General features: G+C 40.0%; 1 long non-coding RNA gene across 1 annotated transcript; it reads right to left on the reverse strand.

The window, feature by feature from the left end:
* Positions 1–8,282: 8,282 nt before the first annotated feature.
* LOC130140406 (uncharacterized) lies at positions 8,283–10,090 on the reverse strand. The gene is made up of 2 exons (XR_008818419.1): positions 10,047–10,090; positions 8,283–8,701 (listed from the first exon to the last, which is right to left on the reverse strand). It is a non-coding gene; the product is annotated as an uncharacterized LOC130140406 (long non-coding RNA).
* Between the last annotated feature and the right edge of the window lie 641 nt (positions 10,091–10,731).

A 10,731-nucleotide genomic window follows, 5' to 3' on the forward strand; every position in this document is an offset into this window, starting at 1 on the left:
AATATGGATGAGAATCTTACCTAATTTCACGGATAATTTCCAAGTTTGAATCGCTGGTGTATCGGGATCACGGATTGCGGCACGGGGTGGCCGACGACGGCGTAGGGGCGGCTCGGCTAGGCACCGGGCTCACGGACGACGGTGGTGGATTGGCGGTGCTCAACTGGACTCGGCTGACGGTAAGGCTGACGGTGGTGTCCGGAATTGGGCTCGTTAACTTTACTGGTCAGCAAAGCAAGGGAGTGGTGGAACGTGGATAACCTCCAAGAAAGAAAAAATAATCTTTTCCTTCTGTCTTTTATTGCTCCCTTATGCCCTTCCCTCTCTCCGTATCTTGCATGGACTAATAGCTGGACTACACGCCAGAGGAACTTCAGGGATGGTTGTGGAATTTTGGGCACGTTGCAGCAAAACAAGCACACCAGGGGGAACGTAGGGATTGGCTGGAAACTCGTTGGCTTAACTAATGCAAGGCTCGACTGGAGACTTGACGACAAAGAAGAGAACAGCTACAGCGGCACAGGACTGTCAAGGGCAGCAGCTCAGCTACTTCGGTGATGGCATCAGAGGATCCCAGTCTTGGGGCCTGCATCGTGCAGAGCTTCGCGGCTTCTTCGTCAATGAGAAGACACGGAGTTGGGTCACCGTTTTATGGCAGCAGCAGTGGTAGGGAGCTCGTCGGTGCGGAAGCAGCAGCGGGCACCGAGGGCGAAATAGTGGCGGCGACTCACGGCCACAGGTCTGGCCATGAGCAGAGGGCGCGGCGTCGGTGAGGGTGCGATGGTGAGGCGGCGCGGGCTTGAATGGGACACGGGCACCCGCGGCGGCGGCGGCGGCGTGGCACGTGCGACCGTCTTCTCGTCTCACTCTCAATCTCACATTTGTTTCTCGCTCTCTCTGAAAATTCTTATCTTGAAAATTCTGAGGGTCCCCTAATTATGAGGCATAACGACATATTTATATCGTATACCTAAGTTAATTGGCCAGGCTTTCAAGACCTAATAGGTTTTGGCTTAGACTTTATCACTTAATTTTATTTTAATTCCAAATGGGCTAAATTAATCTGGACTTTTCTCTCATTAAGCTTAATGGGATGATTTAAGCTCAAATTAAGACAACCAAAGCCTTTTAGACTTGCGATTTTCGGCCCCTATCCCCTAAGTGAGCCGAGTTTCGTTCGATGCCCGAGCTCGATTTACGCGATGGATTCTCGGTTTACTCGCCACCGCCAGTCCGATGTGGAATGCAATTAACCCATATGAACCTAAACTATATGCTATGCAATTTTAATATTTTTGTTTAAGGGTTAAAATTTAATCCCTAATTTTCTATGCAATTAATCACTAAATGGTTAGCCAAAATTTATGTGTCAACAATCTCCTTACTTGGCCAATGAAGAAGAGGTCCCCTCGAATATCTTCTCTTGTGGCCAATACCATCAAGCCAATTGTACCCTAGTTATTAGCATAGAGGCCACATGAACTCATTTCATTGGAGCAACTTGCCTCTCTACCTTTAGGCTTCATGATTTTACCCTATAAGCATTTATTACCTTAACCATGGTTAAACAATTTTATTTCTTCATTTCTTGTGTAGCCATGTGAATAAATTGGAAGAGAACTCTCTTCACTCACCTCACCGATCAACTTTCCTCTTCCCCTCAACTTTCGCTTTCAACTTCCAAAAGAGACATTTCTTCTTGTTTCCTTTGTCTTCAATAACCCCAGTAAAGGTGGACGCTTGACTCGTATTTCTAAAGTTTCTGCTCCGATCTTTCGAGTTGGACAAGGTACCGTCAACTTTCATTACTTTCCATCAACGGTTTTGTTGCTTGTAAATCAAGCGTTGTTGATTTTCAGTTTCATCTATTTTGATTGAAGGTGACCGAAGCTTTAAATCGCTCAATTTTCTCAAGGTAAGTGAAAATTCTAGGGGCTAAATTAGATTGATCTACTCAGTACTATTGACTTGGTTGGTTGATGGTTGTTATATTTTGTTTGCCTTTGTTGTCAAGTGTAGGTAAGTTTAAATGATGATATGTAAAATTTTTGTGTTCACTTGAATTGGAATCGTTAAGTTTGTTCCGTGCCTAGGAGGTGTTTGATAGATTTCCTAAGGGGTGTTTGCTTGTTTCTCTTAGATGTGACGACAATTTTTGTGTGAAACATGTGGAAATGACGAATGCTCAACCTGAAAACAATATTTTTTGTAATTTGATTAAGTTACCAAATTACTAGCTAAGTGTTGTCGATTAATCACGTGGTCGATCTTTGAGTTGTTGATGTTCACCTTGTCGATTAATTGAGTCTTGGATGTTCACGTTGTCGATTAATTGAGTTGTGGATGTTCACGTTGTCGATTGATTGAGTTGTCAATGATCACGTTGTTGATTAATTGAGTTGTCGATGTTCATGTTGCCAATTCTCTAAGAATGTTATCATGGCTTGCATTAAAAATGAAAAGAGGTAAGTGTGTCATTATTACCTATGTAAGTGATGCATGGAAAAGACATAGCGATTGTATTTCTATAATGATTTGCATAAGATGATGTTGTGTACCAAACGTTGATGTTGAACATGCTCAATCGGTGATGGTTAAGTGAAATGATGCGGTGCATTGAACGTTGATGTTGAACATGTTCACGTGCACTAATGCTGCATGATAACATTGAATATTGAAAGAGAAAAGTGTCATCGTCCACATGAAGGTGGCGACGTTGCCCTAGAGAGTGTTTTGAGATGCTTCGGGAGTCAAGATGCCCCATGAGTTGGGATGCCCCGCAAATCGAGATGCCTCGTTAGATTTACGGGATGCCTCAGAGTTGAGATGCCCTACAAATCGAGATGCCCCATTGGATGTTAGGGGATGCCACGAAGTTGAGATGCCCCGTGAATCGGGATGTGATGAAATAATGAATATGATGCATGCTCATATGCATATATACATTCATGATGATAAGACACTATGTGATACTGGTGCAATATGATATGATAAGTCATTTGCTTGCATTTGAGTGAAAGATCTTATGCAATGTTGTTAATGATTTCTATTGTCATATCATGATAGTGAAGACAGAGCATGTGCTTATGCATTCGTTATTGCTTGAGCTCACGATTTTTCATGGTATTAAGTTGAGTGGTAAGTTGATCTTTTACCTTAGACAGAGATTTCATTTACTGAGCTTCGGCTCACCCCTTATTTTTCAGTTTGTAGGATGGTCCCCTTGGACATGGCGATAGAGGGTATGAGATAATGTCGGAGGTCATTAACCCTTGGGTTAGATGGTGGTTTGGTTAGTATGGGTGTAGTAGTGTTAGGTGACTCTAACCTTTTCCGGGACTATATATTTTGTTGTGATAATAAATAATGGTGTTTTTAAATAGTTGAAGACATGTATATTGTTAAATTCATGGGATTTTCTTGTAAGAGATGTTACGAAAATGTTATTGTGCTTCCGCATGGGTAATTATAACTTTAAGTATAAACGGAAAGGACACGTGTCGCCGTGACGTTTTGAGGCGTCACAAAGAATCACTTTCCACTCTAATATGACATGTTTAGAAGACAGAACACATTTGTTCTTCAAGTGCAACTAGACTTAATGTATATGGCATGGTATCGTGGCACAACATGAGACTCAGCGTTCTGTAGGAGGATGGAATGAAGAACTTCTGGATGATTAGGGTTACCGGGGGAAAAGACTTGATGGCAAGGCTTCATTCTTAGCAAAAATATATTGCATTTGGATGGAGTGCAGCTGCAGATATTTTCAAAACAAATCAAATGATATCCGCATTATTTTGGCTGAGGTGTGTAAAATTGTTAGTGGTATAGGTTCACTCTACAAGAATACTAGACCTTGCTAGGCTAATGCTGTATTGGCAATTATGTGGAGCCTTCCTATCATGATCTTTTCGCATTATTAGTTCTATTTGTAATACTGAAGGATGCACCTAATTTTTTGTACTTCATCTGATAACTAATACTTACTTTCTACACTAAAAAGAAATTAGAGTAAGCTAAAATGATGAACCCTCTAGAAACACTTGATGAAGGATGACAAAATATGCACAAATAAAAAAGGAGAAAGATGTGATTGTAGTTAAGGCATTGTCAATCACATTGTTGGATGTGAAGACAATCACAGGGCTTCCTCCTTTTCGGGACCAAGCCTCGTCTGATTTTGGTCCATGTTCTTATTTTTCTGATTTTTCCTTGAAGGGTCTTCGATATGAATTCTTCATCGACAAATTCACTCAGTCCGAAGGAGAAGTTTCTTTAGAAGAGCACTTTGCTTTTTTCCTAAACTGGCTCTCCCGATTCATATTTTGTCATCCTTCATCAAGTGTATCTAGAGGGTTCATCGATTTAACTTACTCTGTTTCTTTTCTTTTTTTTTGGGTGTAAAATGTAAGTATTAGTTATTAGACAAAGTACAGGAACTTAGGGGCATCTCCTAGCATTACAAATAGAACTAATAATGCGAGAAGATCGTGATAGGAATTCTCCACAAAATACCAATACAACATTAGCTTGGGAAAGTCTGATATTTTTGTAGAGTAAAGCTCTACCTTTAACAATTTTATGCACCTTAGCCTTAATAATGTGGATACCATTTGACTTGTTTTGAAAACGTCCACGATTACTCTCTATCCAAATGCTTTATATTGTTACTAAGAATGATACCTTGAGGAGCCTTGCCACTAATTCTTTGCCCCTGGTAGCACTGATCATCCATTGAAGTTCATTATTCCATCCTCCTATAGAATGCTAAAAATCATGTTGTGCCAAGATACTACATCGTATACTTCCAGTCTAGTTGCAATGGAGGAACAAAGCATTCTGTCTTCTAAATGGGCCATATATAAATTGTACTGGATATCGACTGAAGGCATCCATTGTGATACGATCTTTGCTATCGGTAGTCTGTCTCTGCAAAGAAGCGAGCCAATAAAATTATGTTTGCTGATATCGCTGGTCCAAATTTGGTTATGCCATTCCATAATCAGTCCCACTTCTCTGATTTTATCATAAATCTCTTTACAATAGATTTGGCTTACTCTATTTCTTTCTTCTTCTTTTTGGTGTAAAATGTAAGTAGTAGTTATTAGACGAAGTGCAGAAGTTTAGGGTCATCCCCTAGCATTACGAATAGAACTAATAATGCGAGAAGATGGAGATTGGAAGTCTCCACAAAATACTAAAACAAACTTAGCTTGGGAAGGTCTAATATTTTTGTAAAGTGAAGCTCTACCTCTAAAAAGTTTACGCATCTTAGCCATAATAATGTGAATATCATTTGACTTATTTTGAAAACGTATGAGGTTATGCTCCATCCAAATACAATATATTGTTGCTAAGAATAATAACATGAGGAGCCTTGCCACCAAGTCTTTGCCCTGGTAGCATGGATCATCCATTGAAGTTCATCCTCCTACAGAATGTCGCCCATGTTGTGACAAGATACTACGCCATATACTTCCAGTCTAGTTGCATTGGAAGAACAAATGTGTTCTGTCTTTTAAACGGGTCATAAAAAATTGTATTGGATATCAACTAGGGGTGAGCATGGTCCGGGTTGGGTCGGTCCACCCCCTAACCCTAGGACCAACCCGCACAGTGTTGGTCCTCAATTTTTGGGACCGAGGACCGACCCTATTGAGCCTAGGGTTCGGTCCTATCCAGGGTCAACCCGGGACCAACCGATAATTTTTTTATTTCATTTTTTGTACCAGGTTTAACCCGGGACCAACCGACCCAATGGGTTCGGACCAGACCGAGCGCGACGAGTGGCAAAAGGCTAGCAGCGAGCGGGACGAGCACTTTCAATAACAAGACTGCAACCCACAAGATGCAAGGAAATTCACAGAAAGACCAGCATTTTCACGACCAAATCACTAGCAAATGTCAACAAAGGGAACATGCAATATGGTCTTCAACGCCCACAAAGTTCACAACTTCACAAGCTTCACATCAAATACATCCGTAGCTTATATTATATATCACGCATGGGAGTTTGACACAAGTTCACAATAGTCAGCAAGCAAACACAACAACAACTTTCCTATTCTCAGGAATCAAAAGAGCAAGCAACTTATTAAGCTTTGAGAGCTCTTTCACTTCAAGTTCCAACATCTTGAAAACAAAATAATAAGTATATATGAAACAGGTCTGAAATAATAGTGTTTACAATTTACAGACACTTTGTATTGAAGAATATGAACTTACGCATGAATAAAAGCAGCAAACAACTTCTCAGGCTTTGAGTGCTCTAAAACTCCAAGTTCCAACCTCCTGAAAACAAAACAACAATACGTATAGATGCAGATGATCACACAACATTAGTTATAAATTAGAACTACAAATTGAAATCAAACAATTATTGAAAAATCTCACCACATATATTCCTTTCGCTTCAACTTGAAAACTCTATGTACTGTTAATCTCCATGTTAACATGATCCATATCTAATAAAAAGAAGATATTAAATAAAGCATTCACTCATTAGATATACGAAATAATTACAAGATGAAAAGATATGGCCTTACCCAACTCAAACTTTTCCGCATTCTCGATGTACTCTTCAACATTAATCGGCTCGATAACCGCTCTCAACCAATCTTGAGTGCAAATCAAAGCTTCCAAGACTCTAGGAGTCAAAGAACTTCTAAAGCCATCAAGCACACGACCAGATGTACTGAAGGTAGACTCTGAAGCGACAGTAGTTACAGAAACAGACAAAATATCTCGAGCAATCAAAGATAGAATTTTAAACTTTTGACCGGTCATGCTCCACCACATCAAAATGTCAAGATAGCGAGCCTCTTCAAGTTCAGCTTTAAGATATCGATCGAGTTCAGTTAAGTTGCCCTCAGACTTCTTTTTCTCCTCATTAAGAAAGGCTTCATATGATGGCTCTTGCACGTAGAAATCCAAACCGCAATCTTCCCCTTCATTTCCCTCATCGCAATAAGGATCACAACTACTGCCAGCACTAGTAGAACTCAAAAGTTGACCACCCAAATTCTTATCACAAGACCCAAGAGAAGATTTCTCATAAAATTTAAACAAACGTTCCATGGCGAACTTCACCTTGTCAAACATCTCATCAACTATTGCAATATCATCATAAATGAGTCTACAACAATACCTCACATAATTCTTTTTTTTTCTAGGATCCAATACTACAGCAATCAACACCATCATATTCACTTTCTCAAAACTCCTATAGTATTTGTCAAACTTATCTTTCATTTTCGCACCCATAACTCTCACCCTAGGATCGAAAGCCTTCGCCGCTTCTTTCAGATAATTGAATAAAGAAGCTATTCCCTCAAAATAATCATTTGAAGTGATATACAAAGTCTCGGACATCTTGTTGGTGGCATCATAAAACTTCTTCAAAAATTTGCAAAGAATAATGGCATTTTCCCAATCAACACTAGTTGGAGTATCGGAGCTAAGCTCAGTTGAGAAAGAAATATCTTCTTCATCCATCCTTTCAAAAGCTTTTCTTAGCTTTATGGCGATGTCTAACATTAGGTAAGCGGAGTTCCACCTAGTGGAGATATCAAGACAAACTGAACCCTTATAAGTGATCCTTGTTTTCTCAATGCAATCTTGAAATGCTTTAGCTCTCATGGGAGAACTTCTCACATACCTAACAACGTTATGAATACGTGCAATAGAATCGCGTACCTCAGCTAAGCCATCCCTCACAATCAAGTTTAATATATGAGCCGTGCACCTCATGTGTAAAACTTCACCATCTAAGATCAAAAGTTCATCTTTTGCAAACTTTTCTTTCAAATAACCAATGGCAACATCATTCGAACTAACATTATCCACAGTGATTGTTGACACTTTTTTCTCTATTCCCCACTCGTAAATGCATTTCTCAACCATTTTCCCAATATCTCTACCCTTGTGACTAGGCAACACCACAAAATTGATGATTCTTTTGTTCAATTTCCAGTTTTCATTAATAAAATGTGCGGTGAGACATAAATAGTTCAAATTCTGAAGGGAACTTCATGTATTAGTCGTGAGTACGATTCTAGAATTAAGCTTATGAAAGGAAGCCTTCAAACTCTTTTTTTCACAAAAATACAACTTCATACAATCTCTAGCCACCGTAAATCGCGACACATGCTTAAAGAGAGGCTATAATTGATTGGTATAATCACGAAATCCAACATGCTCAACCATCGAAAATGGTTGTTCATCAGTTATAATCATTCGAACTAGCATTTCCCTACATTTCTCCTCATCAAAATTCCATGTCGTTAAAAAACTAGCACTTCCAGTACTAGTATTTTCCCCTATCATTTGATTCCCACATACTGCATGTGATGCAAACAATTTTTGCTTCTTATCTATATTGCGAGGATACTGAGGGCACTTTCTCAAATGTTTCAACATAGTTGAAGTGCCATTATCAACATGGTACAAATACTTGGTCCCACAATAATTGCAAAACATTTCAAGTTTCCCGTTCGCGTCAGTTTTGCCTTTACGAAAATGAAGCCAAGCTACTGATTTTCGCTTACTAGACTGAGGACAAGAACCGGATACCTTATCTGTATTGGATGCCTCTTCAAAGTCATCTTCCCCTCCTCCATGTTCTAGTGATTCTGATTCAATTATTGGTGTTATCTCATCATAGGATTTCTCTACTTCCATTGACATGTTAATAGATCATCTGCTCAAATCAAGCAACATGTCATTAATGGATAAAATTTAAGGTCATCAAGATTCAAAACTAAAGCCAGAAAACCCATCTAAATGACTCCGAAACGCAAAAAAACGACGTCGATCACGGCGTAGCCGTGACAAAACTTATCATGACAGGTAGGCTTGATGGGTCTTGTTAAGCCTCCCAACCAGGCTTGAAGGTGAAAAAACATTGAGACCATATAAGAGATCTCAAGCACTTGTTAACTGAATACTTCACAAAAAAAAGGAAATTTACCAACATAGCAAACTTAATCGAACATAAAATAGTATTCTTGAACAAAAAAAAAGAAATTCACCATATAGTATTCTTGGTATTTTAAAAATACCAAGAATACCAATTCTAGAACACCAGCAGCTTGAACATACTAGTGACTGGTAAAAGAAAGCATCTTTTTGGGCATAGATGTTCTAAAATTTTGCCCTAAAGTTCTACCATCATGTTAACAAAACTGAGAATCACTCGTGAGATAGGAGAGCATGGCTCATAATCAAGAAAAGCATTTATAAAACTGCACAAGTACCATAATGTTTTTCTTTTTATTCAGCAAGCTTGATGCAATTTAGCAGTTGCTATTGTACACGAAACCAAACTTTCATAAGGGTTCAAAACAAACCTACAAGATGCAAATCACCAAAAGAATATCGGCGTAAGAACAAGCTAATCTCACTTGTGTTCTCTGTTCGATTCTCTAGTCTTTTTTTCTACTGTCGGGATTTATTCAGCAAGTCCAAGAAGAAGATCTCTTAATCACTGGCTTCATCAGCTTGTCCTCTTCCAGGGAAATCATTCCCAAGTGCGAAGGATCCTCCAGCATCATCCTCGCTACCAAATATCCTGCTATAGACCATGTTTAGTGCTTTCTTGCTTGCTTGCCAACATATCTACCCGTTTTACCATCATAAAACAGAGATGCTACTGAAGACCCATCTAAGTGCATCATTTTGTAAATGATTTTTAATGGGTAGTTTCTCCAACTAAACTACCCATTTATAACCCACTACCCAGAGCAGCAAATGTAGAGGAAAAACTGGCGAATTTGACCAACCCACGTCGAGAATCGTACGAAACAGAGACGCTACTGAAGAACCGAAACATGTGAAAGAGGAATTCACACGAAATAGAGATGCGACTGAAACACGCAAAAGAGGAATTCATGCAGCATAACATCCAAAGCCCAGCAAAGTGCGTGGGTTTCTTCGCACACATACACCCCTACTATCAGGCGAAACGAAGCCATACCCTGCAGAAAATTGAGAGAGCAGCAAATGCAAAGGACAACCGGCTGGAGAGAGATAGCGAGAGAGCAGACCTGGCAGTCGTAGTGGAAGAGATGGAGACGGAGACCGGCGGACCCGACGGAGATGGAGACCGGGCGATGGAGACGGAGACGGTGAGAGTCGGAGAGGAGAGAGTATCGGAGATTGAGACTTGAGAGGCGTCGACTAAGAGTGACTAAGTGAGCTTGTGTTGTGAGAGAGTATCCTGATTTAGGGTTTTGAATTTTTTAAATTAAAAATTAAAAATATTATATTATATATATTATACCGGTCCGGTCCGGGTGGGCGGTTCCACACTCGGAACCGGGAACCGGACCGGTACCCACCGGTTCCCAAAAATTGGAACCGGGAACCGGACCGAAACCCTTAGAACCCACCGGTCCTGGTCCGGTTCCGGGCGGTCCTGGGCGGGTTGGGCGAGTACCGGGTTTTTTGCACACCCTTAAATTATCAACTAAAGGCATCCATCGTGATACGATTTTTGCTGTTGAGAGCCTTACTTTGCAAAGAAGACAGCCCAAAAAATTATGTTTGTTAATACTGCTGGTCCAAATTAGGTTATGTCACTCCACAATCCGTCCTACTTGTCTAAGTTCGTCATAAATCTGTTTACAACAGAAAGTAGAGCTAGATATGACCGAAGTTAGAGTGGATCTCAACTAAAAAAGACCTCGCCAACTTCAGGCCATGCTGCCCTTGATGTCGAGCTGTGTAATT

Source organism: Syzygium oleosum, unplaced genomic scaffold, assembly GCF_021117445.2.
Source record: "Syzygium oleosum isolate NSW1041296 unplaced genomic scaffold, Sole_v2.1 Sole_v2.18, whole genome shotgun sequence".
NCBI lineage: Eukaryota > Viridiplantae > Streptophyta > Magnoliopsida > Myrtales > Myrtaceae > Syzygium > Syzygium oleosum.